The sequence below is a fragment of the Lycorma delicatula genome, chromosome 13, assembly GCF_047948215.1.
Source record: "Lycorma delicatula isolate Av1 chromosome 13, ASM4794821v1, whole genome shotgun sequence".
Lineage (NCBI taxonomy): Eukaryota > Metazoa > Arthropoda > Insecta > Hemiptera > Fulgoridae > Lycorma > Lycorma delicatula.
The window spans coordinates 41,441,063-41,459,528 of record NC_134467.1 but is presented as its reverse complement, the minus strand read 5'-3'; the positions used below and the strand labels follow the sequence as shown (position 1 = coordinate 41,459,528).

Below are 18,466 nucleotides of genomic sequence, written 5' to 3'. Positions count from 1 at the left end.
AATTATTTCTTAGTTTATAAACTGCAATTTAAATAAAAATTAAGTCATTAATTTAACGGTTAAAATAATATGGTGTTGGTAATAATAAATTCTAAAAACTGTGTACAAATATGTTCAGGAAGCTGTACTCAGATTATCTTGCAATTTACAAATTAGGATGTCTAGTTTTACTTTCTGAAGAATAAGCATTGTACGAATTTGAATTTGATTTTAGTCCAATTTTGATTTTAGTCTCATAGTTTGATTTTAGTCCAAGATATCTGAATGTTTATTTGATACTTAAATTTGATAATTTAATTACTATTGATTTTCAGAATCAGTTAAGATGGCTGAAACAACTGTAGGTGCTTATCAGACTGCTGCTTCAGAAGGCAGGTAACTATGATATTTAATTATCATTTTTAAAATAAAATGTTTACTTCATAATATTTATGTATATATGTATATAACTTTAAATCTATGAACCCCAAGAGAGAGATGCTTACTATAAGAAGCAGATCCAGCCATTTTCCAAACCATCTATATTGAATGTTGAGTACCAGTAGCTATGTTTTTTTTAAAATATGCCTTGCCATTTGGTTGTAATAAATAAGATACACACTTTGAATGTGTTGCTTTAAGGCAGAAAGACTCTCCAATTGAAATTAGTATTAGCATACACATGAACTAAACTTAGTCTTGTCAGCCTATTGTCACTGAAAAGTTTGGCTTATCAGGTTAGACAGATGCACCAAGATGCCAGTTTGAAAAAAAAACCACTGTACAGTAATTATTAAGTAAAGAAAGCTAATTCCCATTACCTATTTTCCCAAAATGAATTCAGTATCCGCATGGAAAACACTTGAAAAGAGGTTTAATGTTCATATTTAGCATAAAATCTATCAAACAGTATGAAACGAAGGACCAAATTTGCTCTGAGTTATTTTAATCTTAACTTCATTAAATTTTAATATATGAGGCCTTACAATTTTTAGTCATGAACACGTGCTTCACTAAGGCTTAGTAGACCACATTCATTCTTAAACGTTTTTACTATAACTTAGTTATAAGGTTAGTAAACAAGTTAGTTTTTTCTTTTCTTTCTTTTTTAAGATGTTTTCCAACAATTTAATGTAAGTGAGAGTGCTTAAGAGCATTGTCATCTCAGGAAAATCACAAAGAAAGTAACAGAAGTCCAGGATGCTAATTATTGAACCCATAAGTAATAAAAAAGTAAGAAACTTTTCCAGAGTGAAGCCACTATATTTTAAGATTTCCTTCACCATATAACTCTTATCTGTTCTAACTTCCTCCATTTTGCCAACTTACATTAAAAAGTTTAAAAATTACCAATTTACCATTACGCATTATCGAATGCACCAGTTACATCCAGAAAAATACTCAAAATATGAATGATGATCAGAACTAACCTCAATGAATATATTATTAACTCTTTGTTCCATGAATGCCATGTAAAAACTACATTAAATGTTTTGTGAATTCATTTTCAATATCTTTTTTTTGGTGTAAAATAACTTTGTTAAATGGGTAATAGACAAAACTTGTTTAAAATTTGATTCTGAATAAAATGGTATGCATAAATTCACAAAAAGTAAACACTGACATAAAAATTTACAAAATTTTTGAAAAACAAAACTTATAAAGATGTGTCATCAAAAATGACAATATTTACAAATTACAATGTTTTTTTTATGGTTTAATTAGAGACAGTTTTAGTTCATTGCAATCTTTTTGAGTGTCAGTATTTTATAGTAACAGATGATTCAAAAATGACTTCACAAATTTAAAATGATATAAAAATTTATTGAGATAATTTATAAGTTTAGATAACTTGATCAAGGTCTCATTACATAGCAAAGCACATCAAGCTTTTGATTCACATAGTTCATTAGTACCAAATTTGACCACCAGCACCGTCACCTCTGTTGTTAAAAATGGATACATTTAGTGGTGTGGGTCATGCTCGCTATGTGTTTTGGTTTTATGATTTGTAGTCAGCAGCTGAAGTTCAACAAAATTTTCTTAGAGAGTATGGTAGGGAGCCTCCTAGTAGGCATACAGTTTACTCTTGGCACTAAACCTTTGTTGAGAAAGGTCATTCTGTTAAACATTTTAAATCACCAGGAAAACCACTTTTTCCCGAAGCTGCTGCGGAACAACTCAGAGAAAACTTTCCACATAGTTTGAAGAGCTCAACTTGATGTGCGTCACATGAAACTGGTATTCTAAAAATGACTCGCTTGTATTACATAAACGATTGCACTTGAAGCAGTACAAATTACTTATGGTTCAACATGTTACAGATGACAACAAAACTGCTCAGCTGCAGTTTCGAGTGGAAATGATGGATAGAATCGTAAACAACGACACATTTTTAGTGATGAATCAAATTTCACATTAATGGCAAGGTGAACATTAATGGGTAGCAAAAACCTTCATGAAACTTTGCTACATATACATGATAGATCTAAGGACAATATTTTTCATGCTCTAATCATACAAAGACTGTTCTTCTTCCAGGAGGGAACCGTAAGTGAGAGTTTGTTTGGGCATACTTCAAAATTTTCTAATACCTCAGTTAGATGATGATGATGATGATCAAGATGGGGACCATTACTAACTGCAAGATGAAGCACCACCTCACTACAGCCTAGAGGTTCAAGATTTTCTTGATTCCCAACTCCCAGGTTGGTGGATTGGTCATGAATGTCCAATTGCACAGCCATCTCACTCCCACATTTGACTCTGTTAAATTTTTCCTTTTGGAATTTCATTAAAGATCGGGTTTATGTACCGCTTTTGCCTGCTAATCTTGTTGAACTAAGATTTGAAATTAACGCCACAGCTGCAAAGGTAAAGCCTGACTTTTTGTCTACAGTTTAATATGAAATGACTTCAGGTGCGATGTAACTCACATTACAAGTGGAAGCCAGATCAAACCAAAGTGAAAGTTGGGTGAGAAATTTGGTGTATTTTTCTATGAAATGTGATCTCCACCAAATCTGTTAGTTATTTCAATGGATTTTTATATCTTTTTAAAGTAGTCCTTTTTGAATCACTCATTTATCTACCACACCTCTGATAATGAACCTCTAATTGACCAAACTTTGTAATTTTAAATTGATCGGTTTTAGACTTGAAAATGTTTCTAAAGCTCTTTAAATTGCTGAATTATAAAGTCCCTTTAGTGAATAATTCTAAACTAAAAGCTAATATTCTACAGGGCATTAACTGAAGATCTTCTGGAATAAATATGAAAAAGATTACTGTTTGCTTAATATGAGTTAAGAATATGATTTAAGTTTATAACTTAAATCGAATTATTGCTTCTTTGAACAAATTTTTTAAAAATAAATAACAATTTTTGAATAACATTTTTTAAATTTAACTTAACAAGAAATCTTTTTACCAGTTTATAATTCTTTCTTAAGAGATAAAGTGGAAAGTTAAATAATTATCACTACAGAAATGTAGTTACAATTGTCTTACTAGAGGTGTACCTTTTAAATAACATTAAAAATGAACGTAGATTCGCTACAAAATGCAAAACTTTTATTTCATGGAAAAGTTAAAGTTTTAAAATTCAAGGTAACATACTTCTTGATTTATTACATGACTACCCAAAAAGGGGTGTAATGTATTTAGGATTTATGCATGTTTGTTCCACCGTAGCAACTCAGCCGCTGAACCGATTTAGATGTATGATTGGAATCCTTACATTATGCAGGATTATCAAAGACTATATATATATATATATACATATATATGTTTAAATAAATTTAAAAAAAAATTGAAAAAGAATTATACTATATATGTACAAAATCCTCCTCTATGAATCATGAGACCTTGCCGTTGGTGAGGGGGCTTGAGTGCTCAGGGATACAGACTAGCTGGACCGAAGGTGCAACCATATCGGAGAGGTATCTGTTGAGAGCCAGACTAAGGAATGATTCCTGAAAGAGGGCAGCAGCTCTTTCAGTAATTGTTAGGGGCGTGAGTCAGAATGACTTAAACGGCCATATCAACATCACTCAGTCCTCTGAGTACTGCGCAGCTGAAAGCAATGGAAAACTACAGCTGCTTTTTTTCCAAGAAAATGTAGCTCTCTGCATTTTCACATAGCAATAATGGAGGCGCCTTCCTTGGTAAAATATTCCGGAGGTAAAATAGTCCCCCGTTCGGATCTCCGGGTGGGGACTACTAAGGAAGGGGTCACCAGAAAATTAAAAAATAACATTCTACGAGTCGGAGCGTGGAATGTTAGAAGCTTAAAAAAGGTTGGTAGGCTGGAAAATTTAAAAAGGGAAATGGATAGGATAAATGTGGATATAGTAGGAATTAGTGAGGTTCGGTGGGAAGAGGAAGGCGACTTTTGGTCAGGTGATTTTAGAGTAATTAACTCAGCGTCAAATAATGGGCAGGCAGGAGTAGGTTTCGTGATGAACAAGAAGATAGGGAGGAGATTGGAGTATTTCAAAACGCATAGCGATAGAATCATTGTAATAAGGATAAAATCAAAACCTAAACCGACAACGATTGTTAACGTCTATATGCCTACAAGCGCCCATGATGATGATGCGGTAGAGTGTGTATACGAAGAGATTGATGAAGCAATTAAACACGTAAAAGGAGATGAAAATTTAATAATAGTTTGAGATTGGAATGCAAGCATTGGAGAAGGCAAGGAAGGAAATATAGTGGGTGAATACGGGCTGGGCAAAAGGAATGAAAGAGGGGACCGACTTATAGAGTTTTGCACAAAGTATAATTTAGTAATTGCCAACAATTTAGAGTTGACCACAAAATCCTCAAAAAAAAGAACAATGTTTGAATGCAATGTCTTTTTATCTGACTCGTGTTTTTATTTTTTTAATATCTAGCTTTTGTTTAATAATTCTGCTGATTGATTCATTTATCTATGAAACTATTCATTAATGAAATAAATCTACAAATAGTAGCTGAAACAAAAGTAAAAACAAAATCTGAGTGGATACCACATGACTTCCTTGCAAGACTATTGAATTACATATACACATTTTTTTTACAATAAGAGGTTAATTATCTATAAATTAATGTATTAAAATTACAAAAAAAAGGAATTGAAATCTGATTCGAACCGATGTGCCTTCCCCTTCTAAGATCCAAATATTTTATTAATTAAAATTTCATTTGGTTATAACTCTAGAATCAATGAAAATAAGTACCAATTATGATATATCATTGAAAAGTTCTCAATGAGGGCTTATTACAGCAGTGTTCAGAAAAAGTTCAAAATCCAAATTTGTTCGGATTCTGGGCTTTTTTTTGGATACTTTTGGTTCAGTCGGTTGCAATCAAAAAGGGAGGTCCACAACTAGATATTATAACAGTCCTAAATCCAAAATTTCATCATCTTAGGCTAATCGTTTTTGAGTTATGCGAGATACATACGTTCGTACAGATCTCACGCCGAAACTAGTGAAAATGGATTCAGGGATTGGCCATCCCTGAATCCATTTCCGTTGACATTTCCGTTGAAATCTGAAAACCGAAATTATTCGCGATCACAATACTTGCTTTACTTCGTACAAGGAAGTAAAAGGTAAAAATTAATAATAATAATGCCCTGAGGTAGATAATCCCCACGTCCGGAACAGAACATCTACGTTCCACGTCCAGGGCGGCAACAGCTGTACTTACGTACTATACATATAGCTGGCTAACGGGGCTCCGAGTAAATTCCTCGGATATATTACTTTTTTTGACCTGTTTCCATCTTCAGGTCACCAGATGGATTGGATTTTTTGGCCACCTGCAGGATATGAACAATTAAACGATTAGGAAGTGGACACATACCATATTTAGAGCTGGCGATGTGGCGGCCAGGGTCAATGTTATTGCAGGTGTAATGAAGACCCTTCCGTTGCTTACATGCCCCCTGCGATGGCAAGCATGTAGCAATGGTTCCCATGTGCATGGGAGCTCTGAAAGCTTCGGTGAGTAGAAGCCTGGAGTCAGTGCAGAGATTGCGCATCCGCTCTCTGCCAGGACATATGCCGGTTCCACCGGAGTACCGGATCGGACCTCTAAGTTTAGTAGCCCTGGAGTGGGGGTGTACCTCGGCGGCTAGCCTTGCTACAGAAGGGATAAACTTACATGGATATACTTGAACAAACAAACGTGGCAGAGAGTGCACGTAAACCCCCTCGTTTAGAAACCTCCGATTCGCCACAAGCGAAAAGGAAAAAAGCAAGGAGTCAGATAAAATAAGAAAAGATGCTGATAGAATCAGTAAAGACTTACGGAAAAGTTTATTTGGCTATAATGTACCTAAGCCAAGATTTTTAATTATTACGAAGGAGAATGGAAACTTTCAAAAGGCTAGTCCATTCTTAATCGTTAGAGAGATTACTAATTGAGCTGGTGGTCCTGTTCAAGAAATCCAGAATACTTTTAATGGATTACATGTCGAAGCTATCAACGAGAGTCAAAGCCAGAAAGTCCAGGCATTGAAGATGATCGATGAATTTGCGGTATCTGTGCAACCGCATAGCACCCTTAACACATCCAGAGGAGTTGTTTGCCGCGATCTTCTAAACTGTACAGAAGAAGAAATAGTACAGGAAATGTCGAGTCAAGGAGTGATTCAGTATCCTAGACTAACAATGAGAAGAAATGGTGAGGTTCTTCCGTCGGCCTCGCATGTATTGACATTTAATAGGCCTAGCCTTCCTGAAAAGGTACGTGCTGGCATACATCGACTTGATATACGTGCATTCATTCCGCAGCCTATGCGATGTTTCAAGTGTCAACGTTTCGGACACACTGCAGCCAGATGTGAAGCGCAGGAAGTATGTATATGTGGAATGAAAACACATGAGGGTGATCCATGTAAAGACCCTCCAATCTGTATTAATTGTAAAGGGCACCACAATTGTCGTTCAAGGTAGTGCCCTATATATAAATTGGAAACGGCCATTCAGAAAATTAAAACGCTTCAAAAAGTTAGTTACCTTGAAGCGAAGAAAATTGTCAACTCACGAACACCTCGACCATCGACTACATATGCAGAAGGAACTGCTGCTCCTTCCACATCTAAAATTAATGTGGAGTAGTTGCTTAATACGATGGCACCGAGTCTTGCGACAATGATAGAAAGAATCATTGATTCAAAGATTGAGTCGACTCATCGGACAGAACAAAGTAAACATGAGAAGGCTCATTCCCGGACTGACGTCGTTGTCATAAATCACGTACCAGCGAAGCTTAAAAAACCGACAAAACTTGCGATTATAACGCCATCAATTGACGTAATGAAGAAAAATCTTGATCTATCCGGAAAAGGAAAAAATATCACTCCTTCTTCTAATCAGAAGGCTAAGGAAATTGTGCCAAAAGTACAGGATAAATCTGAGTCTACCGGAATGGAGATGCAAGTCATTATTGAGAAAGCACCAGACACAGACGATATTAAAACTGTACCTATAGAGCCTCCAAAAGCTCAGAGAGCAGCTACGGTGAGAGCGACTATATCAGCCGGCCCTATCACAGCCTTAGAGATTGAATCCAGTTCATCAGCCGCCGAAAATGCATCGCTTGCGAGTTTAGATTCAATAGCAACGATGCTGACTGCACCAACGAAGCTTTCATAACTTGATGTAAGCCGGCGAACGTCATTGGTATCAGAAAGAGAAGAAGATGCCATATCCGAGGCCTCAGACACACTTTCATCAGAAGCAGAGTCCGTTCGAACGATGGAAAAATGGTGCAAGAAAGGATGGCCGAAAGGAAAGCCTAGACGGTAAATATTGGATTCGAAAGTTGATTAGAATATGAAATTATGAACCCTTTTTTTTTAAGTGGGGCGGGGCTAATGACCAAAGTAGTCTAGCTCCTAAAAACCTAAAAATAAATAAAAAGTAATATAATAGACCCAAACATTTTACAAACATAACATTACTGTCTTATTAACGTACAAATTACGAATTAATTTAATTCTTGACGTCCAACTATTATGAACATAACAGTTTAATTTAAAAACGATTATTGATCTGAATTTACATCTTTTATAAAATACCTGAAGATGGAATAACAGCACCGAAAGCACTAGTGTAAAATACCGATTTACACTTTTTAAATTGTTGGTAAGTAAATTTAATTTATACAAGCAAAAAGTATTTACATATAATAATTTTGTTTTAGCTTGTAAACATCCAAACGAACATTATCCATTTTTGTGCATGGATCTAACTATCATGTATTTTCTTTTGGTTGATGGATACGGTTTGAGGCCCGACAAAAAAATTACTGTAAGTTTTTTTTATTTTTTTATTATGTACAGTGATAAGCTTAATTATTGTTATTTGTTATCGTTTAATTGGAGATAACTTTTTGTTAATAACTGTTCAAAAATATTTTAATACTTATGAACAAATTATTTTAACATTTCAAACCGATTAGAACATTTGTATGCTTATTTATAAATGTAAACTTTTCGTGACTGCAATAAAATAAATTTTTAAATAAAATATTTAATAACCTATTTCAAATTTTTTTCCCTCAACTTTATAACACATTCAGTAATTGATTGCATTTATTTTCCCTCTGACATTAGCTATAATACTGAAGAAAATTTATTTATTATTTTTTTAATTACATGATATGCATTTAGAAATTTTTTCAAAAAGTATGTTCAGTTTTATACGTCTGTTCATCTCTTACATAAAAGAGAATGTCCTGACTGATTCACTGGCTCATAATCAACGTACAACCAAAACTATTATAGGTAGAGACTTGAAATTTTCAGAGTACCTTTGTATCTTTAAGAAGGCGTGCACTGAGAAAGGATTTTGCGAAATTTTTATTTTAAGGGGTTCAAATCGATAAAAAAATAAATTTCGTGTTAACAGCGCTATCTGTTGGACGTAAAAGCAACATACGCTAAACTAAATATTTTACGATTCCATTGCAATGTTTTCGATATGTGTGTCCGCTATAGACTAAAAAACTACTGGACCGATTTACGCGCGGGGAAGAAGGGAGAAAGGGAAAAATCGAAAAAGGTAAAAGGGAAGAAGGATAAAATGGAAAAATGGGAAAACAGGGGAAAGGAAAAGAGGAAAGAGGAAGGGGGAAAGGGAAATGGGGGAAGAGAAAGGGTAATAAGGGAAAGAGAAACGGGAGAAGGAAAGGGAAACAGGAAGGGAGAGCGAAGCGAGCCGTCACCCTCTGATCGTGACGGGAAACGCAAGGAACCATAGAGCACGGGCGAAGCCGCGATAGGGATGCTAGATTTGGGATTGTAATACCGATAGCGATGAAACTTTGGGGAATGGTTGGACGCATACCAGGGAAGATTTCTGAATTAGTTTGGACCCGCTAAGTGGCGCTGGCGTCGAGATATTTCGAAAAATTATATTTATGGTCCGATTTGCCTCATATTCAGAATACATGTTACTTATATGGAAAGACCTATCTCTGCAAAAAAGAACCCGCTAGATGGCGCTGGGATTGAGATATTTAGAAAAATTATATTTATGGAACGATTTGGTTCATATTCAGAATATGAATATTAGTTACGTGAAAAGAAATATTTTTACAAAAACTATACACGCTAGATGAGGCCGGTGTCGAGATATTTACGAAACAAACAAATAAGTATACAAACAGACTTTTTTATTCTATATATACGAGGTCCGACAATAAAGTAATGAGACTGATGTGAAAAAAAATGCTGCTTACCGTTTTAGTCATGTTTAGTGTTGTGTCCTTCGAAGTAGTTCCCCTCTGATTGCACACACTTATTCCAGCGCTTCTACCATTGATGGTAACATTTCTGGAACTCATCTTCTGTAATATCCTCCAAGACCCTCGTCACAGCTTTTTGGACATCTTGTGTTGTTTGAAAATGGTGTCCCTTGACCGTCATTTTGACTCTTGGAAATAGAAAAATGTCGCACGGAGCGATATCTGGTGAATAAGGTGGCTGTGGTAGTACTGAAATTTGTTTTGAGGTTAAAAATTGCTGTACTGACAGAGCAGTGTGGGATAGCGCATTATCGTTATGCAGAATCCAATTATCAGCAATGTCGGCACGAACACAAAGAACTCGTTTACGAAGTCTTTCTAAAATTTCTTTGTAGAAATATCGGTTAACTGTTTGTCCAGGAGGCACCCACTCTTTATGAACAATTCCCTTGGAATCGAAAAGGGCACACGAGCATGCATTTCACTTCTGACTTTGACATGCGAGCTTTTTTGGTCTGGGTGATCCCTTTGAGCACCATTGCGAACTTTGGCGTTTTGTCTCTGGATTGTATTGAAAAAACCAACCTTCATCACCAGTGATAACACGGCTCAACAAATCTGGATTGATTTCCGTTTGCTCTAACAGATCGGCTGCCACATTTTCCCGCGTTTCTCGCTGTTGTTGTGAGATTTTTGGGGACCATTTTTGCACAAATCTTTCTCATACCAAGATCTTCAGTTAATATTAGACGAACCGTTTCTCGATCGATGTTGAGTTCTTCTGCGATCATTTTCACGGATAATCTTCGATCAGATCGTACGATTTCACGCACCCTGGTCAAGTTGACATCTGTCCGTGAGGTTGATGGTCGTCCACTGCGGTCTTCATCTTCAACATTCGTTCTGCCTTCACAAAAAATTTTATGCCACCGAAAAACTTGAGCTTTTGACATAACCTCCTCGCCAAAAGCCTTCTGAAGCTTACCGTAAGTTTTCGTCGCGTTTACACCCGATTTAACGCAATAACAAATGGCATACCGTTGCGCAATATTTTGCGGTTTCATTTCTGTGACGGGAGACACAAACACGTATTCACTTATTACAGCACAACTCACGACTGAGCAGTTGCATCAATGTGCCGCTTGGATTAGAAGTAGCTTATAGACCAAGGTCAAAGATGGTGTGCCTACGCAAGCTGCAGGGTTGCCACATCTTGCAAAGAAAAATCAGTCTCTTTACTTTATTGTCGCATCTCGGGTATATATATATATATATATATATATATATAATGCATGTTCGTATGTGTGTCCGCTAAAGACCAAAAAACTAATGAGCCGATTTACGCACGGACAAAAGGGAAAAAGGGGAAAATGGTGAAAGGGAGAAGTTGGAAAGGGAAAAGGGGAAGGAGAATAAGTGAAAGGTAAAATTTGTGAAGTTCAGTTTTTAATTTTTTTATCAAATTTTCAAAGTGTGTTCATTTAAACTCTCTCTCTCCCTCTCTCTCTCTCTCTCTCTCTCTCTCTATATATATATATAGCAATAGCGAAGCATTGCTGGGTCTGCTAGTTTATAAATAAAAACTGTTTACTCAAAAATATGGTTTTTATATTTTCATTAAATCCTGATGAAACTGTAAATAATTTTTTTTTTATTGAAGTTGTACGATAAATAATGAATTCAACGAATTGTTTCCCATCGCTTAAAAAAATAAAAACCATAACACTTACGTGGACACCACATGACTTCCTTGTACGCCTATTAAATTACATATTTAATTAATTTTTTTAAAGTTTTTTTCTTTTTCTTATTCAATAATTATTTATTGTAAAACATTTTTTACAATCAGAAGTTAATTATTATTAATAAATAAATATATTTAAATTTTAAAAAAATGTTCAAAAAAAAGGAGATGAAGTCTGGTTTGAACTGATTTCCCTAAGATCCAAATATTTCATTAATTAAAATTTTTTATTTGGCTATAACTCTGAAAGCAATGAAAATAAATACCCCTTATGATATATCGTTTAAAATCTCTCAATGAGGGCTTATTATTGCAATTAAGAAAATGTCCAAAATCCAAATATTATGGGCTTTTTTAGACACTTTTGGTTTAATCGATTGCAATCAAAAGGGGAGGTGCACAACAGTCCTAAATCCAAAATTTCAACATCCTATGGGTAATCATTTTTGAGTTATGCGATATACGTACATACGTATGTACGTACAGACTTCACGCGGAAACTAGTCAAAATGGTTTCAGGGATGGTCAAAATGAATATTTCTGTTGAAATCTGAAAACCGAAATTTTTCGTGATCACAAACAATACTTCCTTTACTTCGTACAAGGAAGTAAAAAAGGAAGATAAGAAAATTGAACAACCTTCCATCTTATACATGAACTGAAATAATCCAATATAGACTGAAAGGTAAAGAAAAAAAATTATTTAACATTCCCGTTGCGGCTTCGTCCGCTGTATATGGTTACTTGGTTTTCTCGTCGCGGTCAGGGGATATTTAGCTGGTCACGGCTCTCTTCGTTCACCCTTTCCATCTAGCCAGAGGTCTATACCCTTTGATTCTGCTTTGTTCATTACATTCATCCTTGTGAAAATAATGATTTATAAATAAAAATTTCAGCCAATTTAACAATTTAGAAAATATATCAGTATATTATAATTTCCCCAAGCAACAGTTTGGTCAGTACATGACCCGAAACTTTGAGTGATCCGGCAATGCTTTACTATTGCTAGATTTGAGTATATATATATATATAGATTAAATGAACACACTTGAAAGTTTAATAAAACATTAAAAACTGAAAATTACAGAACTTCACAAATGTTAACCTTTCACTTTACAAAAAGTCAAAATAGCACTACCTATCGGATTTAATTCAAACTACTTTGTAAAGACAGTAGTCGGTTAAATACCCCTAACTTTCTTTATTCTGGTTAGATCGAGGATTTCAACAGCTTTAAAATTTTCTCCGGAGAACGCGGACAATTTTGCAAAAACCACGCGTAAATCGGTCCAGTAGTTTTTTAGTCTATAGCACACACATATACGAACCTTTTATATATATAAGAAAGTCTGTTTGTATATTAGTTTCGTAAATATCTCGACACCGACGCCACCTAGCGAGTATAGTTTTTGCAAGACCAGTCGCGGCTTCGCCCGCGTTATATGGTTACTTGCGTTTCCCATCGCGATCAAGGCTGGTTAACCAGCCTTGATCGCGACTGGGTTAACCAGTCGGATCTGGTTAACCAGACTGGTTAACCAGTCAAGGCTCGCTTTACTTGCCCTTCCCATCTAACCAGGAGGCTCTGCACCCCTTTGTATTCATTAAACTAATAAAAAAAAATGAGTAAATAAATAACCTAAAACTCCTTTTACTAAATTTAATATAGAGATATATCGTCTACATCGATTGTCATTGTTTATATCGATCGTTGTCTATGAATATCGACTTCCTCAGACAGTTATTATGTGATTAAATTTTTCTAAATATCTCAACCCTACCGCCTTCTAACGGGTCCATTTTTTGCAACAAATATTTATTTTCACGTAACTAATATGTGTTTTGAATATGAGCCAAATCGGACCAAAATATATTTTTTTCCAAATATCTCAACCCCCAGCGCCACCTAGCGGGTCCAAACTAATTCATAAACTTTCGCTAGCGTGCGCACAATAACTCACCAGTTTCATAGCAATCGGACGAATGATATAGGTACGCATACGTGACAAACAAATAAACATTAGAAGACGACTGTTGGAAGAGTACAATTTTTCAGTCTTTGTGGAAGAGTTTTATATTCCAATCTTTGTAACCTTTTTATTGGCGTATTTTTTGAGTTTTCTTGCATGTATGGGAGCAAGTTTTTTTTTTATTTCTACTAAATCTTGAACTTATTGTCAAAAGTTTACTAATAAAATGTTTATAAAAACTACAAGTATGCTAAATTTATTTTCAAAACAAAAATGTAAATAAATAAATTAGTTATATTAATCAATAAACAAATCGGAGAAAAAAAAACATTTAAATAGCCTACAAAATGTACGCACGAACTGTATGGAAAATACAACTAATATGTAAACAAAGTTTAGAAACAACCGTTATCTATCTTTCTTCATCTAACACAAATAAAAAAGATTTCATTTCTATTAACATAAACACAGATAACACGATATAAAACACACACATAACCAACAAAATATAAATTCTCAACATAATGCAGTAAAGTCACATGTATACTGCTCACTAAATCACATCTCCTGCAAAGAGATTATTAAATAAATCTGCTATAAACAGTTCTAGTTGTTCCTAACAGATGGCAGCATCAATCTAACTTAAAATAAACAAAGCAATATTAATACTGGTTTGCGGTAAATTTAAAAACGTATATTTACCGAATTGCTCTCTGGTTGGTACCTCCTAGAAAAACGGTATATATACGTGATTGCTAATGAAAAGGTACGCGTACATATAAAACAAACTCATATATAACTTTAATAAAGCAAACAGTATTTTTTCTTTATTGAGTAGTAATTAAATTCATTTAATTAACGTAACAAAGTTAATAATTTAAGTATAATAAACTTACTGTAACAAGCTTAATAAAGAATCCTTTTCCAACTTTCCAAATTCATTTGTTAGAAATGAATCTGTTAAAAGACAATTATAATAAAATATTTACAGATTTAGAATTTAATATAATATGATGTTATATTTATGAGCATTAACAAATATAGAATATGCGTATATAATATGTGTACTCTATATTTTTTTGTTTATGTTTACAGTTGCTGAAAAAAATTAATGAACATGAAGTTAGTTGGACATTAGGTGCCTCCATTGACGTTTTACAAAACGGTTTAGGAAATTAATTAATTTATTAATTAAAATGAGTAATTCTATTTATTATTATTTTTTTTTTTCATTGTAATATATTATACTGCTTGTAATAATAAAAATAATAAAAACAATACGATCACATTTGATTTTCCATTCATAACAATCTCTTCCATTGTACTATATATGCCATTTTTCCCAAAAAAAGGATGGTGCATGGGTGAAGTGTTGTGAGATCACCAAATTGGTCTTCTCCTAACACTTCTTCCACTCTCCTCTCAATTCTGTACAGAATTCTAGTTAAGATTTTTGATGCGTGGCTAGTTAAGCTAATTGTTCTATATTCTTCACATTTATCTGCCCCTGCTTTCTTTGGTATCATGACTATAACACTTTTTTTGAAGTCTGACGGAACTTCCCCTTTTTCATAAATATTACACACCAGTTTGTATATTCTATCAATCGCCTCCTCACCTGTACTCTGCAGTAATTCTACAGATATTCCATCTATTCCAGGAGCCTTTCTGTCATTCAAATGTTTTAATGCTCTCTTAAATTCAGATTTCAGTATTGTTTCTCCCCTTTTATCCTCTTCAACTTCATCTTCTTCCTCTATAAAACCATTTTCTAATTTAGTTCCTCCATATAACTCTTCAATATATTCCAACCAGCTATCGACTTTGGCTTTCATGTTATAAATCAGTGTACCATCTTTGTTTAACACACACACACACACACACACACACACACACACACACACACACATATATATATATATATATATATATATATATATATATATATAAAAGCCAAATAAGTTAGGAAATTATCCATATTAATAGAAAACTTTCAATGCAATTCAAAAGGTCAACAATCAAACTAACAGAAGCAGAAACATTATATATATATATATATATATATATATATATATATATAAATATAGTACAAACATATAGTACAACAAAATTTATACTACATAGATGTATGCATTTATATATGTAGCATAAATTTTTTTATTTCATAAAAAATTATAAACCTGATAAGATATATATATTTTTTAAAATTATCTATATAAATATTATTATGCATTCACTCTTGTGTTTATGAGTGTATATAAAAAAATAAAAAAAACATTAATGTTGAACATGACAAACCCAAATAATTTTTTAAAAATACCATCAAATGTTTAAATTATAACCATGATGATTACTTACAAAAAAATTGTATTAAGAAAATTATTGTAATGCGATAAAAGTTGCAACTAAGTATTATTGTATAATTAAAGTTCTATTTTACATTAGCTTTAATATTTTCATATTTTTGAATGTGTTATGAATGAAGTTTTTTGGTTCAATGGATTTGTTGTTTTATTGCAATCAAACATAATTCTATCTCTTAGTATTTTAATTTTTATATGTATATCTAAACTTGCTGTTACAACTCTTGTAAATACTACATCTTTAAATTTTTATTTTGTAATTCCTTGTCCTTTTGAGGTCAAGAAAACATTTTCTTAAAATCAACAAATAATTAATCACCCTCTATGAATCATGATACCTTGCTGTTGTGAGGGGGCTTGAGTGCTCAGTGATACAGAGTAGCTGGGCCGAAGGTGCAACCATATCAGAGAGGTATCTGTTGAGAGCCCGACTAGAGAGCAGACTAAGCTGCTGCCCTTTTTAGGGCAGCAGGTCTTTCAGTAGTAGTTAAGGGCGTGAGTCAGGACGACTTAAACGGCCATATCAACATCAGTCAGTCCTCTGAGTACTGGCAACTGAACGCAATGGAAAACTTTACCTTTCGTATTATATATTGGTGTACCATCTTTGTTTAACACATTATTAGATTTTAATTTATGTACCCCAAAATTTTCCTTAACTTTCCTGTATGCTCCATCTATTTTACCAATGTTCATTTCTCTTTCCACTTCTGAACACTTTTCTTTAATCCACTCTTCTTTCGCCAGTTTTCATTTCAGTTTCGCCGTTATTAATACAGAAATGAATGAAATAGCTATGACAAATCTTAAGATATTAATTTATCAAAAACGTTGACAACTGCCGGTTTTTTCTGTTGCATGGCTTAAACACATAACTTAATTAATAATATTTTAAATATAATATTTTTTAAAATTAAATTCAATGATTCTAACCATAGCCCGCATGCATATTGTATTTAATTGGTGCGGGTATGTCGGTACTAACTATACTAATATAAAATAAATTGCGATTTTACGATCGGCAGATAGCTATAGACTCACGGCTTACGCATCAGGTACCCGGGCGATCGCATTCTAGGCCTAATCATTTAATCATTTTCCTTTCTTTTTTCTGTTAATCCTCCGGTAATTATCGTTCAGATAATACTTTAAAGGATGTTATGTATGAGTGTAAATTAAGTGTAGTCTTATAAATTCTCAGGTCGACCATTTCTGAGATTTGTGGTTAATTGAAACCCAACCACCAAAGAACACCGGTATTCACGATCTAGTATTCAAATCCGTGTAAAAATAACTGACTTTACTAGGACTTAAACGCTGGAACTCTCGTCTTCCAAATCAGCTGATTTGGGAAGACGCGTTCACCACTAGACCAACCCGATGGGTTTCGACGCCTAATCAGACCGGAGTTATCTTTTTACTTTCGAAATATTATTAATTTATTTAATTCCATCGCTCACCTATGACGTTATAGCATATCACTAGTTTAGATATGTTTTGGGGTGGTGGAGAGGTCAATTATTCAAAAACATTTTTTGCAAATATTATTATTTTTTAATTGTTAATAAATGTACCAAAGTAAAAAATAATTGTTAAATTGAACATATAATGAAATAATGTATATTGACACGTGTTGATAACACTATCTTATTTTACAGATGTGCAGAGAAAACACAAGGCAGAAATGTAAATAAATAATAACATACAACTTACATTGCAGATTGAAATTTTCCATACAATATGAACAAATAAAAGAAAAATATTTTCTTGATTTCATCATACAAAAATCAATTATTAACAAAAAGCATTTTAAATCTACATATTTTTTTTTTTTGTCTTTTTTTGTATTAGTTTTTTTTTGACTGGTTTGATGCAGCTCTCAGAGATTCACTATCTAGTACCATCGATTAATTTCAGTATACCCTCAACATCCTACATCCCTAACAATTTGTTTTACATATTCCAAACGTGGCCTGCCTACACAAATTTTCCCTTCTAGTTATCCCTCCAATATTAAAACGACTATTCCAAGATGCCTTAATATGTAACCTATAAGGCTATGTCTTCTTTTAACAATATTTTTCAAAATGCTTCTTTCTTCATCTATTTGCTGCAGCACTTCTTCATTTGTCACTTTATCCACCCATCTGATTTTTAACATTCTCCTACAGCACTGCATTTTAAAAGCTTCTAATCTTTTCTTCTCAGGTATTCCGATCGTCCAAGTTTCAGTTCCATATAAAGCGACACTACAAACATATATACTTTCAAAAATCTTTTCCTGAAGAATACGAGATCTGTAAATAAAGTATTGAGACTGGTTCAGAAAACATTTTATTTACAACCCAATTATCACCTTTGAAATAGTTCCCTTGGGAAGTGCGTGGCTTCCCAAGGGAAGCCACGCAACGCTTCAAACGGTTTCCCACTCTTCATAGCAGTGTTGGAACTCAAAAACCAGAATATTCTTCAAATGGTCGGTTATATTTTTTTAATGTTTTCTATTGTTCCAAAATGTTGTCCTTTGAGGTGTTTAAGTCGGAGCAGGAAAACGTCGTAGGGACTCAAATCAGGTGAATAAGGTGGTTGAGGAACTACAGGAATGTTTTTCTTCTTTTTTTTTGTCTTCAGTCATCTGACTGGTTTGATGCAGCTCTCCAAGA

The 18,466-nt window shown here is 33.8% G+C and overlaps 1 long non-coding RNA gene across 1 annotated transcript; it reads left to right on the top strand.

The window, feature by feature from the left end:
- Positions 1–260: 260 nt before the first annotated feature.
- LOC142333956 (uncharacterized) lies at positions 261–15,311 on the top strand. Its single transcript, XR_012758756.1, has 3 exons — positions 261–375; positions 8,182–8,288; positions 14,536–15,311. It is a non-coding gene; the product is annotated as an uncharacterized LOC142333956 (long non-coding RNA).
- Positions 15,312–18,466: the final 3,155 nt, after the last annotated feature.